At 34.9% G+C, this 22,150-nt stretch overlaps 1 long non-coding RNA gene across 1 annotated transcript in view; it reads right to left on the bottom strand.

The window, feature by feature from the left end:
- The window catches only part of LOC147655607 (uncharacterized), a 39,331-nt gene extending 25,348 nt beyond the window's left edge, over positions 1-13,983 (bottom strand). The window contains exon 1 of the long non-coding RNA XR_015289303.1: positions 13,885-13,983. This is a non-coding gene — a long non-coding RNA (uncharacterized LOC147655607). The remainder of the gene's footprint in view (positions 1-13,884) is intronic.
- Between the last annotated feature and the right edge of the window lie 8,167 nt (positions 13,984-22,150).

Here is a 22,150-nt window from a genome sequence, read left to right on the forward strand (position 1 = left end):
TAGAGACTGCTCTCTAGAATAAGTAACTACTCTGAAGTTCACCTTTAGACTCAATTTTTTTTTATATTTTCTGCATGGATAGTTTAACATTCCTATTATACATTATATCATAGCTTTTGGTACTGACAGCTCAAAAATATAGATCAAAAAAGAAGTTGGATAAAACTTTAATGCAACTTTTATACTTCTCTTTTCATTCCTCACTCACTTTTTAAGACCATAAGAATAGAGAAATTATCCTAAGTAATGGCAAGTTCTTAGAAGAAATGCATGTAACAAACATAAACATTATAACACATGCCATAATATTTTATAATATTACACATAAACTGCTTCATTTTTAGCTATAGACAGTAATTAGAGGTGTATATTAACAGTGCAAGGTCAAATTAGACCATTTTGTTTTCCTTTTCTACCTTTCAAAGAAATTAAAAATTGGACTGATCAATATTTCCAGGTAAGGAATATATAATTTAATATTTTTTTCTCTGTATGATCTGTGCTGTCCATAAAGATTTTATATTTAGCTATATTTTTTGTCTGCCTGTCTCCAGTAACAGCAAAGTCAGTGTAGATGATTCAAATGCCAAAAAATTAGTAACAGATGAATACCTGAACATCACCATAAAAATGATCAGTAAGCACCTATGTGACTCTCCACTGGTAGAGATTTTCAGTCAGAATTCCAACTACAGGGATCCCTTTAGGGATCTGAAAGTAAAGGAATTAATTTTTTCTTTATATCGCACTTTCTTTCCTTGGCAAGCACTCTCATTGACAGAAGACAGCTCCTTCTTAAGGCAAATTAAGTAATAGCAGCTGGCAATGTATGATTCATACAATCTGGGGTCTTGCAGAGGTTTCTTCTACAGGAACAGAATGATGCTTTTGGGTAGAGGGTGAATTGGTACAGGGTCCTTATGAAGCCTTAGGCCCATCATTTTTGGCACACAACATTATCATATTTATAAAAGCAGTAACCTTCCCCTCTTTATCTCTTCAATAGCCTACTGTCGAATATTACTGATGGTCTTTAAAGAACAGAGCACATCAAAAATATTGAAAATATATAAAGAGTAATAAAATGATTGAAGAAATAAAGAATTTTGAAGTCCAGGTGTACAAAAATTAAGACTACACGTTTGATGCAAAGAATTCATTAATTATTACCAGTTATTAAGACAATAAATGTCCCATTGCAGGGATTTATAAAAGGGAGATTGTTGTAAAAAACAGTTTTCCTATGGCTTTTCAGACCTAAATAACAATGTTTTATGAAAAAATAAGGAAATAGAGTTTTTCATTGATTTTACTGTTGGTGCCATTTTTGCACATAGGATATTTTCTTCATCATAAACAGCAGAATGTAATCCATTTTATATGGTATATTTTTCTAAAGACACAATTATTCCTCCACATCTGTAGCTGACTTGGAAGGCCAGAAACTGTTGTAGTAACTTCAGGAATATTTTTCTGAAGATGCATTTTGGAGTGCTTCCTTAAAACCACTTTTTAAAATTAGATTCTAACATGAATCCTGTCAAATGAACAGTACCTAAAGATGAAAGTCAAAGTACAAATGTAGAAGAGCTTGCCTTTAAGTTCTTCATCTGAAGTTCCATGGATTTTGAGTGAGGTTTGAAAACTGTGCTTTGAAAACCTTTGCTGTTATATTGACTTTACTCACAAGAAAATAGGAAGGAATATAAAGGATTGAAATGGCCTAATGTGAAATTATAAATATACATTAATAGATAAGAATGATAGTGTTCAAGTAGTGGTGCTGTAATAATACAACTAAGGCGAAATTTATGTGCAAATGATCACCCCATTGACTATAGCATTTCTTCTCATGCATGGAATATCTATTCACAAGTCATGATCACAAAAATCTACATGAACAATCCAAATAACAGTGACTTAAAAGATAGTTGCCAAACACACAAATAATGTACTAATGCTGGGAAACAGCAGACTAATCACATTTATTGTGAAAGCTGAGGGAAAAGTCCTGTGAATTATTTACTGAGCTGTTTCTGGGGGGAAGTGAATTCAGTTGACTACCACAGGGTGGCATTGTCAAAGAGGAGTTCATTAACATCTAGTTTATGACTTAAACTGTTAAGTCAAAATTCCTCCTTTCCCTGTGAGAAGGATGGTAAATTTCAGATAGTGTACAGCTTCTATAAATCAGGATAATCCTTGCACTTCATCACTAATATTGACCAAGAAGATGGAAAGTTAACCCGTAACTACGTCCAGTGCCAGTGTCTTACCAGATCCAATCTAAAGTGTGAGTAGCAGGTAGAAATTCAAATTTATTCATGTGTACTTGAACAATTAAAATGTAATAGGGCTTTTATAGTTACCTGACTACATATTCAAGTCTAGTCCTTACCCTCTAGCCCTTTTGGTTACTTTGTCACTGTCAAAATTATTGACAGTACCTTGTTATGTTACTTGCACTAACATTAGCTTTGTTTTAAAAATCACTAGATAAATGTTTCCACCCTGAAGCTGCCTGAATTTTTAAGCATTTTTTGAAAATTGAGCTGCAAATCCAGCTTCATTTTCTTGTATTCAAAACTTAATTTTATGCCTTCTTATTTGACACATGAATCTTTGCAGTTGGTCTGCTCTTCTGCATTCTAACCAGGGGGATCCCAAAGGGATATACATGCAAAAAATGTTTCTTAAAACAAAAAAAGAAAGAGCTTTTTCTGTTGAACAAAATTATGGTTTGATATCAACATGAAAAAAGCAAGAGTCCTTTTAAGAAAACATGTACTACTATTTGCTGACATTTTGTCAGGTATATGGTAAATGTTATCTTGAGGACACCAGGAAAAATCTACAAAAATTTTGAGAGAAAGCACTGTAAGTATAAAATCCAACAACAGACTAAAAAGACTAGTTTTCTTGATGGAAAAGATACTGTACAGAAGTGAGAGGATGACTGTCAATATCCTTATAGCAGAAAGGTCACTTTACAATTACAATTGCGTCACTTCTCTTCCTTTTGTCTGAAGCTGTCTGCAGAAGATAAATGCTTGCATCCACCCTTATCACAACATGAGTTTTTTCCTGTGATGACATGCTTGCCAAAAACAATTATTTAAGCCTTACCTATGTAAAGGCACTGGAAAAAATTACTTGGTTTAACTTCTAGATGACTTAAACAATGACAAATCCTTAAATAGGGGCAGTAATTTAGGTCCAGAATATATTTATATTCTTTATAATTTATTCTGATTTCCAGTCTAAAGGAAAATGAATCTCGCCTCTGAATGAAGCTAGGCAAACATACAAGCTACAAGTACTAGTTCTATTGCCCTGCCACTGAATGGCAGAATTTCAGTAAAGTGTAATAAGAATATTAGTTCTAAATGTAAGTTCCATTTTCTAAGTCAAAGCAATGGGTCTCTCTTGTGTCATGAGGACAAATGACAATATTTAAAACAAGAAAGGGATGTATCACACACTTTAGTAAAATGCAATCTCAGACTTCAGATCTTGGCAAAACTGCAATCCAACATAGATTGTTACATATGGTATCTACAAATTTTCCATGCACCTGGACAAATTAAAGTCACAAATTTATTGATTTTTTCTTTATGGCCTAGTGGGAGTCCAGAATTAATGCCACCATGCTTTTTAATGTACTGTGCTGTCTTCAAAATTATGAGAGCCTAGATGGCTAGATGGGTGTGAAGCCTTAGGCTGATATGTCTAAATGTCTAAATGTTAGTTATGTTTGATATATATATATATGTATAAATATATTTATTTATACATTATACTATTTATTCTATATATTTATAGTATGTTAGATAAATGATATGTCTAAATGGTTTCTATTGATGGAGCTAGCAGGTACCTTTGCGATGTGATATGCTGAATGATTTCCAAAATAATCTTGGAAGTCTTCAGAATGCAAGGCCCTTCTGCTGTAAACTGTATTCACAACTTAGTTATGTAGTTATCCTACTCTACCTCCTACAACAGATCAGGAGATGTGATTAATTCTCTCCTTCCCATCAGCACATGATGCCCAGCCAATTTCTAGAAAGTAAAGCATACTATGACTTTTTCTTTAAACTCCTTAATAAGGAGTTTTCCACCTTTTCCTCCTTTCCCTTAGCTTTTGTTGCTGAACATGATTTCATAATGTATGGACTAACCCTTTAGTCAGTTTGGGTCAAATGTCCTGGCTACATTCCTTCCTAATTTCTTGCCCACCATCAGCATGCTAAGCTTTTGGGTGTGACTGGTGTTGAAGGGTATGGATTTCCCTGGTAGGAACAGAAGTGCAGAAAGGACAACAAAGTCTAAAAAGTTTCATATAATTTTGAAGAGAAGAAAAGCAAGGTTGTATATTCTCACCAAATTCAAATACAATTGAATCTTACGAGGGTATGGCAGTATGGTTGCCACTGAAGAAAATTCCAATAAAATATAAAAGTTTTCTGGAAACAAGAGTTTTCTTTGTAGCAGCATTTCAATTTACAAACATTCCCCTCTTTTTCTCTAAAACTGTTGAAATTATCCGCTACCAACTGCCTAAGGCTTTACCTCATATTTCAGTATAATTTCTTTTTAAAGGGTATTGTCATGATGGTCCATGCTACAGTGAACAGTTATTGTGAAAAAAGTATCCATGCCACAAAAAATTGTAATAATGTTTTTTATGAATATGAACTCCATAGCTCTCATCCTACTGGACATCTGGGTGCAAACAGGCAAACAAGATCTGTCAGCCTTTGGGAAAATGGGCATAGTTTCTGCATGTAAAAGAAACCTATTACTTTTTTATAAAATAAACTTTTACAAAATAACAGGTTATTTTAACCCTGAGGCAGAAACTGTTACTTGCTACAACAGAGAATAGAACATGTCATTTGACAGGAAACCATGAGACTTTGAGCTTCCATTTCCTTTCTCCTGGGTCATTTGGTAGCCCTTCCATGTAGGTGAGATATGTAGATTTTGCTATTCAGTAAAAAAAAAAAATATTCACATCTAAGTGCTGTTATATTTTCCTGGGTTTTGTACAGAACATTGTTAAATAGTACCATGTTAGGGGATTATTTGGCATCTGGAGTAAAAATAAAATGGTCATTTATATGTGAATCTCTATAACAATACTGAATAATTATATTCTTTCAGCCATCTTCTTTATTGCTTTTTCTCTATATTGTTTCTCTGTCTTGATTTGGACTCTGAAATATGGAGTGTCGAGATGAAATACAAGGTATGGGACCACTTTGCTTTCAGATGATTTATTGCTCAAGTAGTTCGATAAGATATCAGTCTCAAGGCGTGAGGTTTAGAAGCAATACGTCAACCATAGCCTTAAGAAGTCATGAGTTTCTTCTCTGCATGGCAATAAAAAACTTTTTAGTCCAATAGACAGCTGACATGAAGTTTGTTTTCACTTATTAACCTATCATCTTTACTTAATTTTGCCACACTGCATCTGTCTTTTAAACAATAAGCTGACAGGTCACGTATTCACACACACCTCTGTTATAGTTTCTAGATTTCTAACTTATTCTATAAATCACACTATTACAGTTTAAACTTCAAACTTCAAATATTTTACCTAATATAATTTCTTATTTACTCTAGACATATTCTTACTTGAACCAATAGGAACATAAGTTTATAATTTCTCTATCCAATGCCTGTGTACTTTCATCACTGCATCAATCCAAGTTCTTTCCAAGGCTGCAAATTGAGCTCTTCAGTATATGTAGAAGTTTCTATTCCTCGGTTTCCAACAATGGGGAAGACTTCTTCCAGAAGAAATGACAATGTCACTTCTTAAAATTAGCTGCTGAAAACTTGATTTAAATAGCAAAGGCTTTTCTGGTCAATTTCTATGATAATACTCTCAGAATTCTTCAAACTTTTCTATTGTTCTCTCTTGATAGAAGAATTCTTTATTAGTTTTCAATTATGAGAAATATCTGCTAATATTAGATGCAGAAAGGACCAGATAAATAAAGACTATCCTTTATTAAAATAGATTCTCCTGATTAGATAATTTCCAAGCCCTGTTTTAACTACCAATATAATAAGAAAATTTTTAGTATACCACATCTGTCTTACCATTCTGAGAACTCTGCCATTGACATTTAAGTTTTTTTCCTAGACTTCAGTTTAAATACCTGTAATAAGAACACTTTGGAACAACTCAAAGCATGTTTCACCCATCTGACAAGGTATTTAAATTTCAGACAGTATTTTAGTTCACAAAGTAAGCTTATTTGTTCTTTTGGGGCTAAGAAGACAATAAAAAAAATGGATATATATTTTTATATTATAAATAATTGGCTTATTTTGCTTTTCTGACCATTTACTGTGGGACTCGAGTGCATTTGGTTCTAATCTTTTGTCAAAAGAAGAGAGAGATAGATGTGAAAACCATCAACAGGACTATGCAAAGATGTCAAAAAATATATCTGTGTGAAACAGTAAGATGCATAAGAAAAATCTTGGATTTGTTTGTTTGTTTCAAATACTCACTCCACCCCCCCACCCCCATTTTCAATTTAGATAGCCATAGGTTTTGCTTTTAAATTTTAAAAAAATTGAGTTCCATACTTTTTTTTTCAGTTAGGAGCAAAATTTAGTTATGAAGTCAAGTATCTCAGATATAATCACAATTATTTATAAACAAATGACTGTGAGATCTGAATAACAGAAATACAATGACTGTTTTTTTGCTTTGGTTTGGTTTTTTTTCTCCTCTTGTTTCTCTTTTTGGCTTGTGGTAATTCTTCACTGCCCTGCCTCCAATTAAAGGAAGAAAGGGACTTGTAGATGTGGTAAAGTTCCTAATGTGGACAAATTTACAGCTGGTGGAAGAGACTGTATGACAGGTGGAGAGAACAAAATCCAACTATTTTGTAACTGAATCTTTCAGGGCATAACCTGACATAAATGCATTGGAATCAGTGTCTGAGTTAAAGACAGTCTCCTCCAAAACAGCTTTTAAAACATAACCAGAAATTAAACGGGCTCATTTAAGGTCCTCAAAAAATCTCATTAGAGGGGAACCACCTGCTGTTGGGGGAAATGTAATTTCCTCCAGGATTTTTTCTATACCCTGGCTGACTGCTGGAGACTGATAAATCTGGATCTCTGCACAAAATGCAGGGAAACTTAAGCAGACATGGAAATGTGTCTAACTCCTCAGCAGGGCAAGTCATAGCCTTCTTGCAATCATGCTTTACCACTAGCTGAATCTAATTTTCTGTTCACCATCACCCTTGAAGAAAGCTTGGGATGTTAGCTTTTCTACCTTTCCCCTGAATGTATATAGTTCAGACTAGCTATTAAAGCTATAATAGATTGCTATTTCTCCCTTCAGTGCCAAGTATGGGAAGTCAGGGGGTTTTCAGACAAAATCGGAACCTTCAAATACTAGTGATGTGAAGAGAGGCAAAATTTCACATTTAATTTTTTTTACATAATATAATAAATTAATAAATATTAATTAATAAATTATTAATAAAACATGATTGTAACAATGTTTTAATATAAAATTAGTTCTTTCATTTTATAAGGAAGAAATAACATAGAGGTTTCAAACAATAAAAATATTGATTGTTTGATTTTCTGGTGCATATAGGTTTTCCCACAGGCAAAAATCAGTAACTCTCCAAAATGGGCTCTCTAACCTAGATTGCACTCAAACCCAAGAACTATAAATACTGTATTTCATAATCTGTCTTTCTGTAGTTAGCCACAGCTGAAGTAATCTGATGTCTGTTCTTTTGAAGACATCAAGATGAGCAACACATTAGTATGTAAGACATGCTGTACTTAGAGCTGTTACTTGAAAATCTGGCATAATGCTAATAGTGGATGCTGCTACACATTGTCTAGCACTCCTTATATGTGAGGTAGGATGCACTATCATCTTCATTAACCATAAAGTCACTTACTTAGAAAAGAAGGATTGTTTCTTGATTTATATTAGCTGAGAGATTGTCTAATGTAACAGGTAATTTCTCAAGAAATAGTGTCTGTGTCTGCATTAGGAAGAATTAAAAAATAAATCGAAACAAAAATTACCAATCCAGTTGATAAGTATGCAGGCAGAAAAAATAAAAATCAATCTATGCTAAAGAAAAGAATGTATTTTATTTTGAAAATTTATTGTTGTCTGGAATGCTGACAATGGCACCCAACATTTCTGCTATTCCAAAAAACAAATTAAGTATTCTGGAAAATTCAGAGTAGTGAAAACTCTGTAGTATGCTCAACTCCTTAATGTACAACAATGTACATAGAAATATTCCACTGTACTCTATCTCACATATGAAGGTATCTTACCAGATTGCTGACACAGTGAAAGCAAAGAATTTTTGTTTCAATTTCAAGCACATTGATCCACTATGAATAGACTATAAGTGTGAAGAAATAAGTTGGTTAAGAAACAATTACTGTGCTCTTCTTTTGTAATAGGCAGAATAACCTTTACAGCATCCTATGATTCATTAGTGAATATGTCAAGAACCTGTAAATAATACTTGAAGCTTGTGCTTTCTTTCTCCTAATTAAACTAACAGTGAAACTCTTATCTCTTGAGGCATATGTTGCTGCCCTGAATATTTTAAGCAATAGTTCATTCCTTGCAGTTGTTTTCACTCTAAACATGAAGGTGAATTAAACAAGTATTAATATTCTGTTCAAACTCAAAATTACCAGATTAAACATCTTTAATATAAGCAATTTGTTTGACCCACGCTCAAGCATCAGACCTTTCTGATTTTTATAGGGCATAGGTTATTTTATATTAATGGATACATATAGTCCCATCTACAGTGGTTTAGTAGCTCCAGTTATGCAGCAAAATGAGCTTTTTGCCCTTTTTTTAAATAGTGAAGCTGCAGTTAAACTTAATCTAAATTTCAGCACCTCCTTTCCCCTAAAGAGAGATTTATATGACTCTTAATGATTTAAGAGTAGTTCCATTAACTGCTCTTCATACGTGACTAATCATCATCATACAAACATGACTATTGGCATTCAGGATTCTTCCTCCCATTCCTTCATTTACTTCCACTTTCCATTCTCAGTTCCAGCATGCTCGCCATATTTTATGGACCAAGTATTTGAAAATTCCAATATTCCAATATTTAATCTATACACAAGGTGGGAAGGGAAGCTAACTAAATTCATCTCCCACCTCCTTACAAACACAGAATTACCTGGATTACCTATTATTTTCTTTTAACTGACTTGAAAATTCCAATCAGAGCACTTTGAGTGCAATCAAAAGCTTATTTGAGGAAATTTGAAATCAAATATACATCAAGACTTTGGATCAAGTCCTTGGTATGTAGTACTTTTATTTTTCTCACTAACAAACTCAGTTATGACTATCCCCAAGCTTTAAACTTGAACCAGTGAGTACTCTGCTAAAGGGAACAGGTCATCACAATCCTTAACATGCCCTATCTGTACACAGATAACTTATTTTCTCCATGAGGAAGAAAAGAGCTTCTTTAAATCTCATTGCTTCCTGCAACAGCCACTGCCTGCTTCATGGTGATCAAGAAACAGTCAAATCAGTGAAAAATAATCATTTAGGGTTATGAGCTTATAGGGTTTACTGAGCTTAAAGATGCAATGTCTTTCTTATCCACTCAGTCTGCAAGCAAAAATACTATTTCATTGTTCAAATATACCCTCATTTAATTATAACAGAAGAAAGATATTTTCCTAAAGAAAAGAAAAGAATATGCTAAAGAAGCTAGTAAGTTACTTACCTTTGACTTTCTTTTCCACATCTATCATGTGTTAGCTATCCATTTTATTGTGGAAAGACAATAGAATGTGAGAGAAGTTTTCAAATACTTAGTTTGAATTCAGACAAACAGCTACCATGAACACATAATAATAGATTCAAAGGGAAAGTCAAAATAGTAAAATAAGTAAAATACATACAAGAGTCCATAATGTGAAAAATTTGATGTATTTTGAAACTTTTCATAAAATGGGAAGCATTTAATGACAAACATTATTATAATATTTTTACAGAATGTGAGGTACTGGACAAGGTTTCCCAGGGAAGCTGTGGACGTCCTATCCCTAGCAATGTTAAAGGGAAAGTTGGTTGGGGCTTTGAGCAACCTCGTCTATTGAAAGGCATCCCTGCCCATGGCAAAGGGACTGAAATTAGGTGATCTTTAAGGTTGCTTTCAACCAAAACCATTCTATGATTCTATGAAGAAAAATAACTCAACTGCAGCCAAAACCACAACAGTAAGGTATGAACAACTACAGGCAAAAGGCAACCCAGAAAGCACAGCCTCATTTACATAAATATAGAAGATACTGCTGAAGTTTCCCATGTTCCAAACTTTAAAAATCCAAGATCAATACTAAGAAACACCCTGAAATAACCCCCACCCAATCTCAGAAAAAAAAAAATTGTTCGCCAGTAAGCTTCTAGCTTTTTATACGTTATTTATAAGAAGTGTATTTATATACCACAGGAGCAGACTGAAAAATAGCTTTCATAAGACTGACTTTTCCTGGTTTCTATATCTATGTAGTAGAAGTGTAAGAAAGTTGATCTGAAGTATTTTCAGTTTGAACTCCATTGTCACTTGATTTACCATTTGTGTTTGCCAGCACTAGACTTGTGCAAGCTTTATGGGCATCAGTACCAAAAATTATAATGCAAATTTGTTTTATAATTTACACTAGTACAATATAATTGTATTTATCCTCTGAATTTCAGTGACTTAAGTGAACCCTAATATTTGTATTTTGTCTTCTTCATGGAACATTCAATCTATTTTACATGTAAAGTTTTATTTGGGTTTTGAATCTCTGTAATTCATTAACCTTGTACATCTTGTCTCTCAAATCACACTCATTGAAACTGTGTCTCCTTTTTTCCTATTTTTAATACTTACATCAGTGAATAATAGCAGTGCAAAAATACAGAAGTGAATTTGCATCTCTTTCAATCTATATATAAAATGTGAGATATGATATGTACATTGCTGTCTCAGAGATGGGATCTGTGACACATACCCTGCAGTCATTAGGCTTCTTGTGACAGCTGTTAAACAGTGGTAAGTTTCTGGAGTAACAGAAAAGCTTTGGATACTTCTGAAACCCTGGTTATCCTGCAGTAAGTAACCATTCATCTTTTGCTGATGATACTGACCCCCTGCCTGGTAAAGATGAGGCACATTGTTTCTTGGAAAATGTTTAGGCTTCTCTTTAGCACTGAGCCATTGTCTCATGCTGTTCCTCCTCCTTTCTGGATGATCTTGAGCCTGGGATAATTGGTGGAGAGGTCATAGACTTGTGGATGAAAATAAAATGCCTGCCTCTAAAGTCCTAGATAAGCAGAATTTGATGGCAAAGGAAAGCTGATGCATTACATGGTATATCTAAACAGGTATTTCCCTTAGTGTATCATTTAATACAACAGCCTGTAGTATAGCAGAGGAGGGGAAGAATGAGTTGTAAAACATTTAAAGAACTTTCACTTGATGAAAGCAGGAGTATAGGCAATGACCATATTTTGTCTCTACACACCTATGTCTATCAAGGTGTTCTGGTTTAGGGCAAATTTGGCACAAAATCTCCGAATGGGGTCTGTCCATAAATCAAATTCAAATGGCCCCTCCCCCAACTGATTCAGGAAAAGATTTCCTTGGAGAAAAGTGGAAAAAACTGTTTATTTAACAAGCAAAGTATCCAAATGCATAAAAAAAAATGAATAATATTAAACAATAAAACCTTTTGCTGTTCTGAAGACATGGCAAATCCAGATACTAATAATCCTTTTCATATGGTGCACCTCGGCTCACTCAGTCCCTCCAGCGCTGGAAAGTGCCGAGGCCCAGGCTCCAATGGACCACAGGTGTGAGCTCCTGGGGTTTGTCTGGGTTTTCAGTCCAGAGCAGGTTTGAACAGATCCAAGGAAAAAAAAGGGAAAATCCACAGTCTGGGGAACTACTCTGCCTCAGACAGATAAACTAAATAACAGTAAAGGAGAGCTCTGTCCTGCTGTCTGTCCATGCTGCAGACAACACAGTCCAGGAGCAGGATGTGGGGCAGTGAGGGCTCTTTCTGAACACAAACTGTGTGCTTCTTCTTCCCCCTCTTCACTCTTAGAACCAGTCTTAAAGGTGCAGAACTTAACACGTAACATAAACAGAACAGACAACTGGGGATACAAGCATCATAAAATCACCCCAGGACACAAGGGCAAGACAAGTTATAGGAAAAGTACTCAAAAGAAAATTAAGCAAGTGAAGCAAATCTAATTAATAGTAATCGGATATTAAATCTATGTTATATCACTGACTCCTTGAATCCATCTAAAGGTGATAGCCAATTGTATCATGTAGTTTGGCCTGTGCAATTTTTCTAAATCTGCAGTGAAGTAACAAATGTTGCAGGGTTTCTTGGGGAAAAGGAAGTAGAGACAGATAAAATTTTGAGATTAAAAATTTACTTTTGTTGTTTCCTTAAATTACAGAAGTCAAAAGAACTATTTATTGTGCTTTAGCCATGAGAAGTTTATGATACGAGCCAGTACCTATAATTACCTATAATGTGTTGCAAATGATTCAAGTACACATCATTAAAAGAGAGTAGTGATTTTTTTTCCCTAGCTGCATTATTCTAGTAGCCAAAAATGATTATCAGTTGAGTATTTGAGTGCTGCTAAGAATATAGCTTGAAAGGCGTAACACATGACATGAAATGCAAATGGGGTGGTTGTAGTTCTGTGGAATTTTCTATTTTCAGAAAATTAGAAAGCAAGAAAAAACTGTTAACTTTTCAAACTGAAAAATAAGAATTCATCTTTCAGTAAATATGGTGAATTAATTTATACAGGACTTTTGTTTGCTTCTTTGGGGCTTGGGTGTGTTTTATTTTCTTTTTTACTTTAAGAAAGAACTTCTTAAAAGCAGTCTAGTAAAAAAGAGTGTATTTTGTTATGACTCAGAAGAAAATGTAGGCCATGTTAGTGTTCTTGACATAAACTCATGGCACTGTTTTAAATTTATTTTTTATATGAAATAGTGAGAGACTTGTTTGTCACTGCTGTGATAACAGGTAAACTCTCAAACTTGCATGCACAGAGCAGTGGTGAAGTCTCCAGGAGATTGAAAGACATGACTGGATAAATTTCTGAGCAACTAGGCCTGACCTCATAACTGACCCTGTTTTGAGTTAGAGCTAAGACAGGATGACCTCCTGAGATCCCTTCCAAGCTTAAGCTACTCTGTGATTGTACAAGTCTTGGAATGTGTCTGCAGTCTCTACCATGACGTGCTTTGCTATCTGTGGCAGCTGACAATTGTTAGTCTTACTGCCTAAAGGAGTTGGAAAAAGAATGTCCCTCTCTTTCTCATATCCAGGCTGCTTCTGCTGCATGTGGGATCACAGATGACAAGGTAGACAAGAAGACAACTTTTTTTCATCATTATAAAGGATGAGGAAGAGAGTATCACCTGCTAGAACTAGGAGTTAAATCCTAGTTAAACCACTATGAGCATAGTAACAGTATCCTCAGGCACCGACTGCTGAAACTAGAGTCCTTCTTCCCCTTTCCATATGAAGGTACATGCCTCAAAAACCCATACTCAGTGTAACCTTTTATTTGAACCTTGGCTCCTCGTACTTTAAAGGAACTTTGCTCATGTATATTTGTTCCAACACACTGTGACAACTTTCTGAGTGCTCTCCCAGCTGCCACTCAAAAAACCACAGGATTGTGTCTGGGTGTTGTTTTTGTCTTACAGTGTAAAATCAATGATCTCCCTATGCCACAAATACAGAAAATGTATTTCAAAGAGCAACAGTTTTTTGAGGTAAGCATCTTCTTTTACTTACTCATAAAATTTCTGGTTTTGATGAATGAGAGGCAGTGACCTCAGGATGTTATGCACATATCTTCAGAAGACCTGCCAATCAGGTTAAAGATTTTGCAGTCTGAAAATATAAGTAAAAGCAAGTAACATGACTTCTCAGTAAAATAGCTCATTGGTACCAGCTACAGAAGGTAATATTTTAATTAATCAAGAAACCAAAATGAACTAAAAATTCCTCATTCCAGAAAGTCTCTTGAGGTCTGAATAACACTCTGTAAAGCCTAGAATATGCCTAAGCAAAAATGTTAGATTCATAATATTTTGTAAGATTAATCTTATCCATAAATGGGATAGAAAAAAAAATTCTATGATTTTTCAACAGAAAATGTATTACTTGTGTTATAATAAGAAAAAATATTTATCATGTATCAAAAATACAATATTTATTTTATAATATTAAATATAAACAGTAAATATAAACTGCATTTATTCCAGGTGTCATCAGTTCATATAGTTTATATCTTACTTTCTCTTTTTAACTACATAGGTTATTATAATACATTGTTTTACTTTCTGCTTGGAAGATTATTGAAGATACTGTCCTCAAAGAAGAAAGACAATATTAGCTGAATGAATCATAATTGCCTGCAGCACTTTAAGCAGATGCAATTTCATGTCAAAATCTCTATAAAAATGTCTCCACATTTCAAAATAAGTATTTCATATTTTTTTCCACAAAATGATCCTCAGCCTTTGTACAAAGTACATAGGCATTTATAATTCTATTATTTTGTGTTTAAAATATACAGCGCTTTAAACAATCCCACATTTTTCTATTAGGTATGGGAAAAAAAATCTCAAAATAAAGGTCCATCATTTACACTGTAGATCAGCATGAGATCTCACCTCTCGTTTCTTTGTCACCCTCCCTTCCACCTAAGAAAGAGTTTCATTCTTCAGGTTGTAGCAGACTGGTTTCTCACCATTCCTTAGGTGTCTTAAACTTTTTATATTGCTAAGGACCTTCAATTTTCCCACTCTACAGCCTGTGAGCTCTGTAGCTCTTCATGTGATCTGCTGTGACAGTGTTTTCCCCAAATTTTTCTCATGCTGCTGTTTTGCTGCTATTATTCCCAAGGCCTTGCTCCCACAATCTGTGGTGTTGCTACGTTAGTTACTTTTCGGAAGCAGTTGCCATTGGTATAAGAAAGACCCTTCTTTACCGTTGTTCTACCCGCTGCCCAAGATAATCCCTGGTTATGCTGCTGGGGACAATAACATGCATCCAGACAGGTCAGCAGCCAGGCAGTGTGCAGCACCTGCCCTATGTTGGCACCAACTGAGGCATCACAAGCAGGAGCAATCAGCTTGGAGGTTGAGCAATTCCTGATGTGTAGTTTGGAAACTGTGTAGTTGCTAAAGGTAAAGTATTATAGGGGAAAAACAGCCAGTTGCATCAGAGAAAACATACACGGACGGTGTTTGTCTAGGAATTCCTGTGCTTTCTTTAAGAATTGTCCACTAGGAAGAGTTTTCCCTTTCCTCGCTCTCTGCTCTCTCTCTCCCTCTCTCTCTCTTGTTTGTTATTTTTTCTTTATGACCCAAAGCAGCATCTATCACCAACAGAATGGCTGTTTGCCATCAGCTGCTAACTGCTGTATTAGATTTTTTTGCATTTGAACCTGCCCCAGCATCCTTCTCACAACACCATGTACCTCTGGAGCAGGTGCTCTAGCTAACTTCTCTGACAGCTTTTCTCCTATGTTGTAAGAACACCAAAACCAGTTTTTACTATGTCTGAATGTGATGTTGTTAATTTTCCTTATAGTACCTTGTATGATGCTGTGTTTTGAGTTTTGAGCAGCTATGTGGGTCTCTGTTGCCTACAGGGTTAGGCCACAATATTGATGAGAGTTTTAGGTTATCGCCACGTTATTATATTTTAAAGTAAGTCTTAACCTACAGATTTATAACATCAACTATCACAATGAGAAAATTGATTGAAAAGAAACTGATGCATGGACACTTTCAGATACTAAATATATAGATATGTAGATATATAAGATAGAAGGATTCAATTCAAAAATAATTAAAGAAAAACTGGGTTCTCCACATCCACCAGAAGTTTCAGATAAAAAAAAAAAAGCATTTCTATGATATTAGCACAGTATTAAAAGGGTTGACAGTAAACTCATATAATCTATGAAGTTATTATGCATAACATAGTCACAGTATTTCAACTTCCATCCAGGAAAAATACCCTTCTTCTAATAAGTATTATCTCCAAAGAAAAAATTACAACATGTTTTATGTAAAATTAATGTCTGTAAATAAAAAAGCATTCTCTTCAAAAAACTTTCAGTGAAGATTAAATTGGAAAAGGAACAATAATTAATAGACCCTTGATAACCTTAAGAACTCTTCTGCAACAGAAGAATAATTCCTATTTATCTTTATGAAGATGTATTTCCAGAAAAAAAACCAAAAAACAACAACAACTACAAAAAAATGGGTGTTCTGTTATACAGGATAGCAAAGCTAATTTTCAAAAAACAATTGAGCTACAACAGTAGCAAATTCAGACAGGAAATTTCCCACATCAGATTGTTCAAGAACTGCGAAGTATTTAGAATGAAAACCACTAAACCTTCAGTTTTTGAAATATATGTTTCAACACTGGCCATAGTAATTTGCACATTTATGAACATCTACCTAAAAGATTGATTAAAGGTATAAAAACAAGGGGTATATGTATGTTATTCTCAAGAGATACTTCCAGATTGTGAAAAACGAGGTTCACTTGCCTGATAAATTTTAAAAGGTTTAATATAAACAAAAAGGCAATAGGAGACAAAGATAAGAAAGCAAAGGGTTAAAACAGCCGGGTGCTTGGCTCTCTGCCAAGAGCACACCTGGTGTCTTGGGAACACCCTTTATATAACATTCCTGCCACATGGATTCATGCATATTCAGACCTTTCCAGGAGCTGTTTTGCATGGGCACTCCTTGGATCCACCTTTTTAGAGCATGTACTTTTCAGGTTTAATTTCCCTTTTATCATCTTTTTATTTGGGCTGGGGTTCTTTCTTCTACAGTCGGTTAGTGTTGATAGCAGCCTGGGCCCCATCATCTGTTCCCTGGAGGTTATCTTGCTTTGTTCAGGCAGGACCTAACCCTAACATCCAAAATTCTTCTTGACCTACACCTAATATTTTAGCTAATAGCAGGAGAAAAAAGAAAAAGGCATAGCAAAAGCTATTCTAACATTATACATATAACAGTCATCTTAATACTTGCGAAAAGCCAATATCACAATATGTATTTATAATATGGATGATTATACTTAAAAGGATGAGAAACCATTGCAAACCAACAAAAAGCCCAGAACAAAACACCACCCCCAGATACACTCAGCTGAGCTTTAATGGGAAAAACGGCAAGGAATAGAAAAAAGGTTACAGCTATGCTACAAAAAGTGAAAAAGCTAAGAACTTAGCTTTTTGCTACCAGGCTTGACCAATGGTTTATTTTTATGCAAGTTCCTTCTCATTTCACTTCAGCAGTGAGCAGCTGCTAGCTTGATTAAAATTATAATAAAATAAAGATTGTATGCTTTTCTCCACTGTGAAAGCAAGAATGGCAACTCTATTTTTCATCACAAGCTGTCTTTCACCTTATGAAAGGGCAAAAAATTAAATAATCAATGAGTTTCATCTTTATTTAATAGGGAGCTTGTACACTATCTACAAGTCAGAGATGTATTCACACCTGTGAAGCTGCAATTGCAAAATGAGAAATGAAATCTAAGGAAAATTATTTTTGGAGGTTATCCCTTCATTTCTCATGGGCTGATGTTTATCCTATTGCTTTATCTCTGTGGGGAATATCTTTGAGTATTAACTAAACCAAGGGTCCCAAACCCCTCTTAATCTGTATTTATTTTTGGGTAAGTATCTGTACCTTCCTGGGTTAATCTTGTTCAACTTCAGGTGTAGCTCAAACAAAAAAAAATTCTTATGCAGCTAAAATATTCATGTCCTGCAAGAAAGCAGAGATTTTTCTATTAATATTAACAATGAAAGAAAAATGACTGCCCATTGGACTTTGCATTGAAATGGAGTGGTTACACTTTGCATCAGTCTCTGTCATCTCTAGCTAGTGGTGTGTGTAGTCCTACTCTTTGAATCACAAACTCAGATGAGTTCACCTATACTGTGTTTTGTCAATATTCTGTTTGATTTTGTACTGGAAAGGAAGTGGTAGCCTGATAGGATGACTTACAGTCAAGAGGAATTTTATTTGTTCCTCATCACCCCTCAGCCAGTAAATTGAGACTGATAGCTGATATTTTGGTTTGATTCATGAGTTGTATAATGTAGAAATCTATATGGCATTTAGGAAAAAAGTTTCAGTTTGACTTCTGAGGGACATTCCAGACTTGATTAGAATGTATAGTAGAGATACTGTCAGGAAAACCAGCAGGTGTGTTGACTCTTCAACTAGAGTTCAGCGATGGCAAGATGAATCAGCTCTGTGAACACAGTGATAGAAATTTAGGAATAAAAGCAACATCTAGTGAAGTTATTTCCAATGGTGGAGTATAAAGCCTTAGCCAGGCATAAGGTTGCAGTCATATATACTGTCAAATTTTAATGGAGACTATTTTGCTAGTAAAAGGAAAAATTTGGTGGTTATTTCCTAAGAGTTTTTTCATGTGAAAAGAACAATATACCTTTTCTAAGTTTCTTTTATTTCTTCTTTCATTAGAAATTTCACAGTAGAGCAGGATACCAGATTTATCTGTCTTTTTATTACTTCACACCATAAGGCTTCACTAAATCGTTCTAAGGGAGTCTAGAATCTACAAATATCTTTATTTTACTCCAAATAAAATTTTTTGGGAAGCAAGAGCCAGGTTGGTGTTTGAATGTGTTCATCTTGTTGGAGGCTTTCTACTGTAGATAGGAACTGTTTTCTCTAGTTGCAAGACAGTCTTCCTTCAGAGCTAATAAATCATGTTATAAAGTGAACTCATCATAATAGGTATAGTTTTTCAGTTGTTTGCCTTCTAGAATTTTGCCTTCTTCAAATTCTCTCCAATATATTTTAATTACAGGTTTATGTAATTTAGCATTGATTTGCATCCTGTGCAGGAAAGTATTTTTCTGCAGACTGATTCTACCCTTTGTTGAGGGTTTATTTATTGAGAATTGACCTTGACAAGAAGGCTAGGATGGGCCTGATATCATCTTGAATGAGAATTGCTGCCAGGCAACCCATCATTCCTCTCCAGGGTGAGTGAGATGCTACAATATTATGAGTGCTCTACTGACTGCTGTGAACAAGCTAGAACTAAATATATCCACTGGATAATGATAGATAACATTTAGGACCTTCAACAAATGAAAAACAAAGCATGGAGAGATGAGAAAAGGAAAAAAATACCTTGCCTTTCTGGGAACTTCATTTGGCCTATGAAAATATCTAAGAATTCTTTTATATCATATGGCAATACATGCATGCAGATTTACCAAACTATGAGTTAAAATGATAACAGAGGTCATAGTTAAAAATGAGGAGATGCATTTTTTTTCAATTCACAGTTCTAACTTATTGGCATAAAATCAAATTAATGCCGAAGAAAGTTAATAGTAGTGTCAACTGTGAAAAAGTGAGAAGCAATATTTACAATTCAAACAAAACTAACTGGACTTCTAGGGAGTAAAAAACCCCATTTTAATTGTGAATATTATTTGCAAGCCATATCTGATGTACACAAACAATAGGTAATTTGTCCAATGCATCCTATATATACATTAATCAGTCCAAATGAATGCACTACAAATGGAAGTGCACAAGCCATCTATGTAATTAGATTTCTAATTTCAATTAGAAAATAGTGTGTATATATAAAATAGTATGTTAGTGTACATTTTGTGATAAGACTAAATTATATCTAGCTTGTAGATCTTGATTCACTCTATTGCAGTACACAAACTCATCTAGACACAAAATTGACTTCAAAACCCCTCTGTTTTCTCTACTCTGAAAGCAGAAATGGAGAAAGAACTCCAGCAAAATAAAATGGGGATGAATTTTATAGCTAGCACCTTTTTGAAAAGATAGTATACATTTATGCATAATACAGACAACTTATAGCATCAGAGAACCTTTTATCTCCTAAAAGCAGAGTAGCCAAAGATGTTCACTCACTAAATTTAAGAACACCCTTGAGCAGATTATTCTCAAAAATCAAACAATTCTCTGTGCTGAGAAAGGCAGCAGAGCTTTACAGAGATCTTTAGGAACATCACACAGCAGAATGAAAGCCTAGACAGCAGTCTTGTTTTCTGGGAAGACACCAAACTGAAACAAAGGGAAGAATCTTTCCTGAATAAAAGATGGTGATTTAACCTCTGGCACTGAGCAAATCTCTTTGGAACCACAAACCCAAGCTTTAAAGCAGTACTTCAGTGGCAGAAGATGCTATTTCAATGTAATCGTCAACCTCCCCTCCCAGAGAATACTATATACTGATTTGTCTGTTGATTGCAAAAGAGCCTGATCTCTTAGAGAGTCCAGGTCTACCCTAGAGAGAAAAGCCAGCAATCAGAGTTTGCATGGATACTGCTGACACAGAAGAGCAAGAGAAAGAATCTGAAAGCAACTTCAGATAATTTGGAAGAAAAATGACAATAAACACAGCTATGTCAGTGAAATGTTCCTAAGAAGTTGAAGAATCTTAGTGTCTGGCTCAAAAAGTGCAAGGAGCAAGAACTTGGATTCATCAGAAATCAAGGCTGGATTTATCCAACTGCAGTGGATTAAAGAGCATCTATTAGGAAGGAATGGATTTTAACTCAAAGATAGAACTATGTTTCTCATGTTTGATATAAATAGCAATAGTTAAGTTATGAAAGGAGACTCAAGCAGAAGAATTAGGAATGGTTGGGTGCTTTTCATAAGGAATGCTGTCATGGTTTAGGAATGGTAGTCCACAATTTAGTGAAACACTCCAAATGTCTTGCCACACAATCACTTTCCCTGACCCCTTTTTGCAGCAGGCTGGAGAGGAGAATTGGAGGAACAAAAAGTGAAGATCATGGTTTGAGATTGGAACAATTTACTAGAAACAACCGTGAAATTAGAATGAACAGTAATAGCTACAATGTTAATAACAGTGTGCATGTACAAGAGGTGAATGATTCACACGCGAGCACTCACCACATGGAAATCATGAATACCCGACTGCTTTACCACATTACCCAACCTAAGGAACCCTTTCCCCTGACCCTCGCACGTGATGTGACATGGTATAGATAACTTCAGGGCCTTCAGGGTCCATACACCTCCTGGTTACTGCAAATATTAACCCTGTCCTGGACAGAACCAGGACAAAGGCAAGAACAAAATTCATGCTTCTGCATCAAAGTTGGAAGCTTAAGAAGTTGTGTGGATGATCTTAGTCTAGCACTAAATAAAGACATATAATAGAACACTAAATATTTATCTAATCAGTGGGAAACTAAGTTACAAAATGCACAGGACTAATGCTGAAATGGATATGAAAAATGACTTGCCTCAGAAGGTAATAGAATCCAAATAGATTGAAATTTCAGGTCTCAGATAGGAAGAGCTTATTTTCTTGATGTATTTTTTGTGATACCATAGGATATTAACACCGGCTGTCATCTGCTTATAGACATTAGAGGCAGGAAATATAGCAGGCATGGTAATCTTGACTCCATTTAAACTAAACAAATGTCATTCACATAAGGCTCCTATGAGAGCATAGGCAGAGAGCACAATTTTAAACACTGTCAATGACTAGCAACTAGCTGGAAGCTTTACAGGGAAACTGGGAATGAAAGTATGCTATTCAAGGGGTGCAACTGGTTTCCGGATTGACCCACTAATAGCACTTTACCTCATAATCCTTGGACAAATACTGTTCTGCTGCTGATCATGTAGCATCACTATCAGGTTTCTCACAAACCTACTGGGCTGCATGCACCTCTAACCAGTCATTCTGTTCCTTAGTATATTGCTCTTCTCTTGCTTTATTTATGGACAGTCAACTTTCTCTTTTCAAATTGTGAGCATACTTTTATAGTAGTGTATCTTGTACACTTTGTTTGTTTAGGTAACTGAATCTGCTTTTGGAAACTCACATTTATGGAAATAAAATTGTAGTTTACAATCATGGGAACAACTCTGATCATGGGAATCCATACTACCAAACAGTGATATTATTATTGGATATTAGTTCAAAATCACAACTTCCACCT

Source organism: Cyanistes caeruleus, chromosome 1, assembly GCF_971803275.1.
Source record: "Cyanistes caeruleus chromosome 1, bCyaCae1.hap1.1, whole genome shotgun sequence".
In the NCBI taxonomy this organism is placed as follows: domain Eukaryota; kingdom Metazoa; phylum Chordata; class Aves; order Passeriformes; family Paridae; genus Cyanistes; species Cyanistes caeruleus.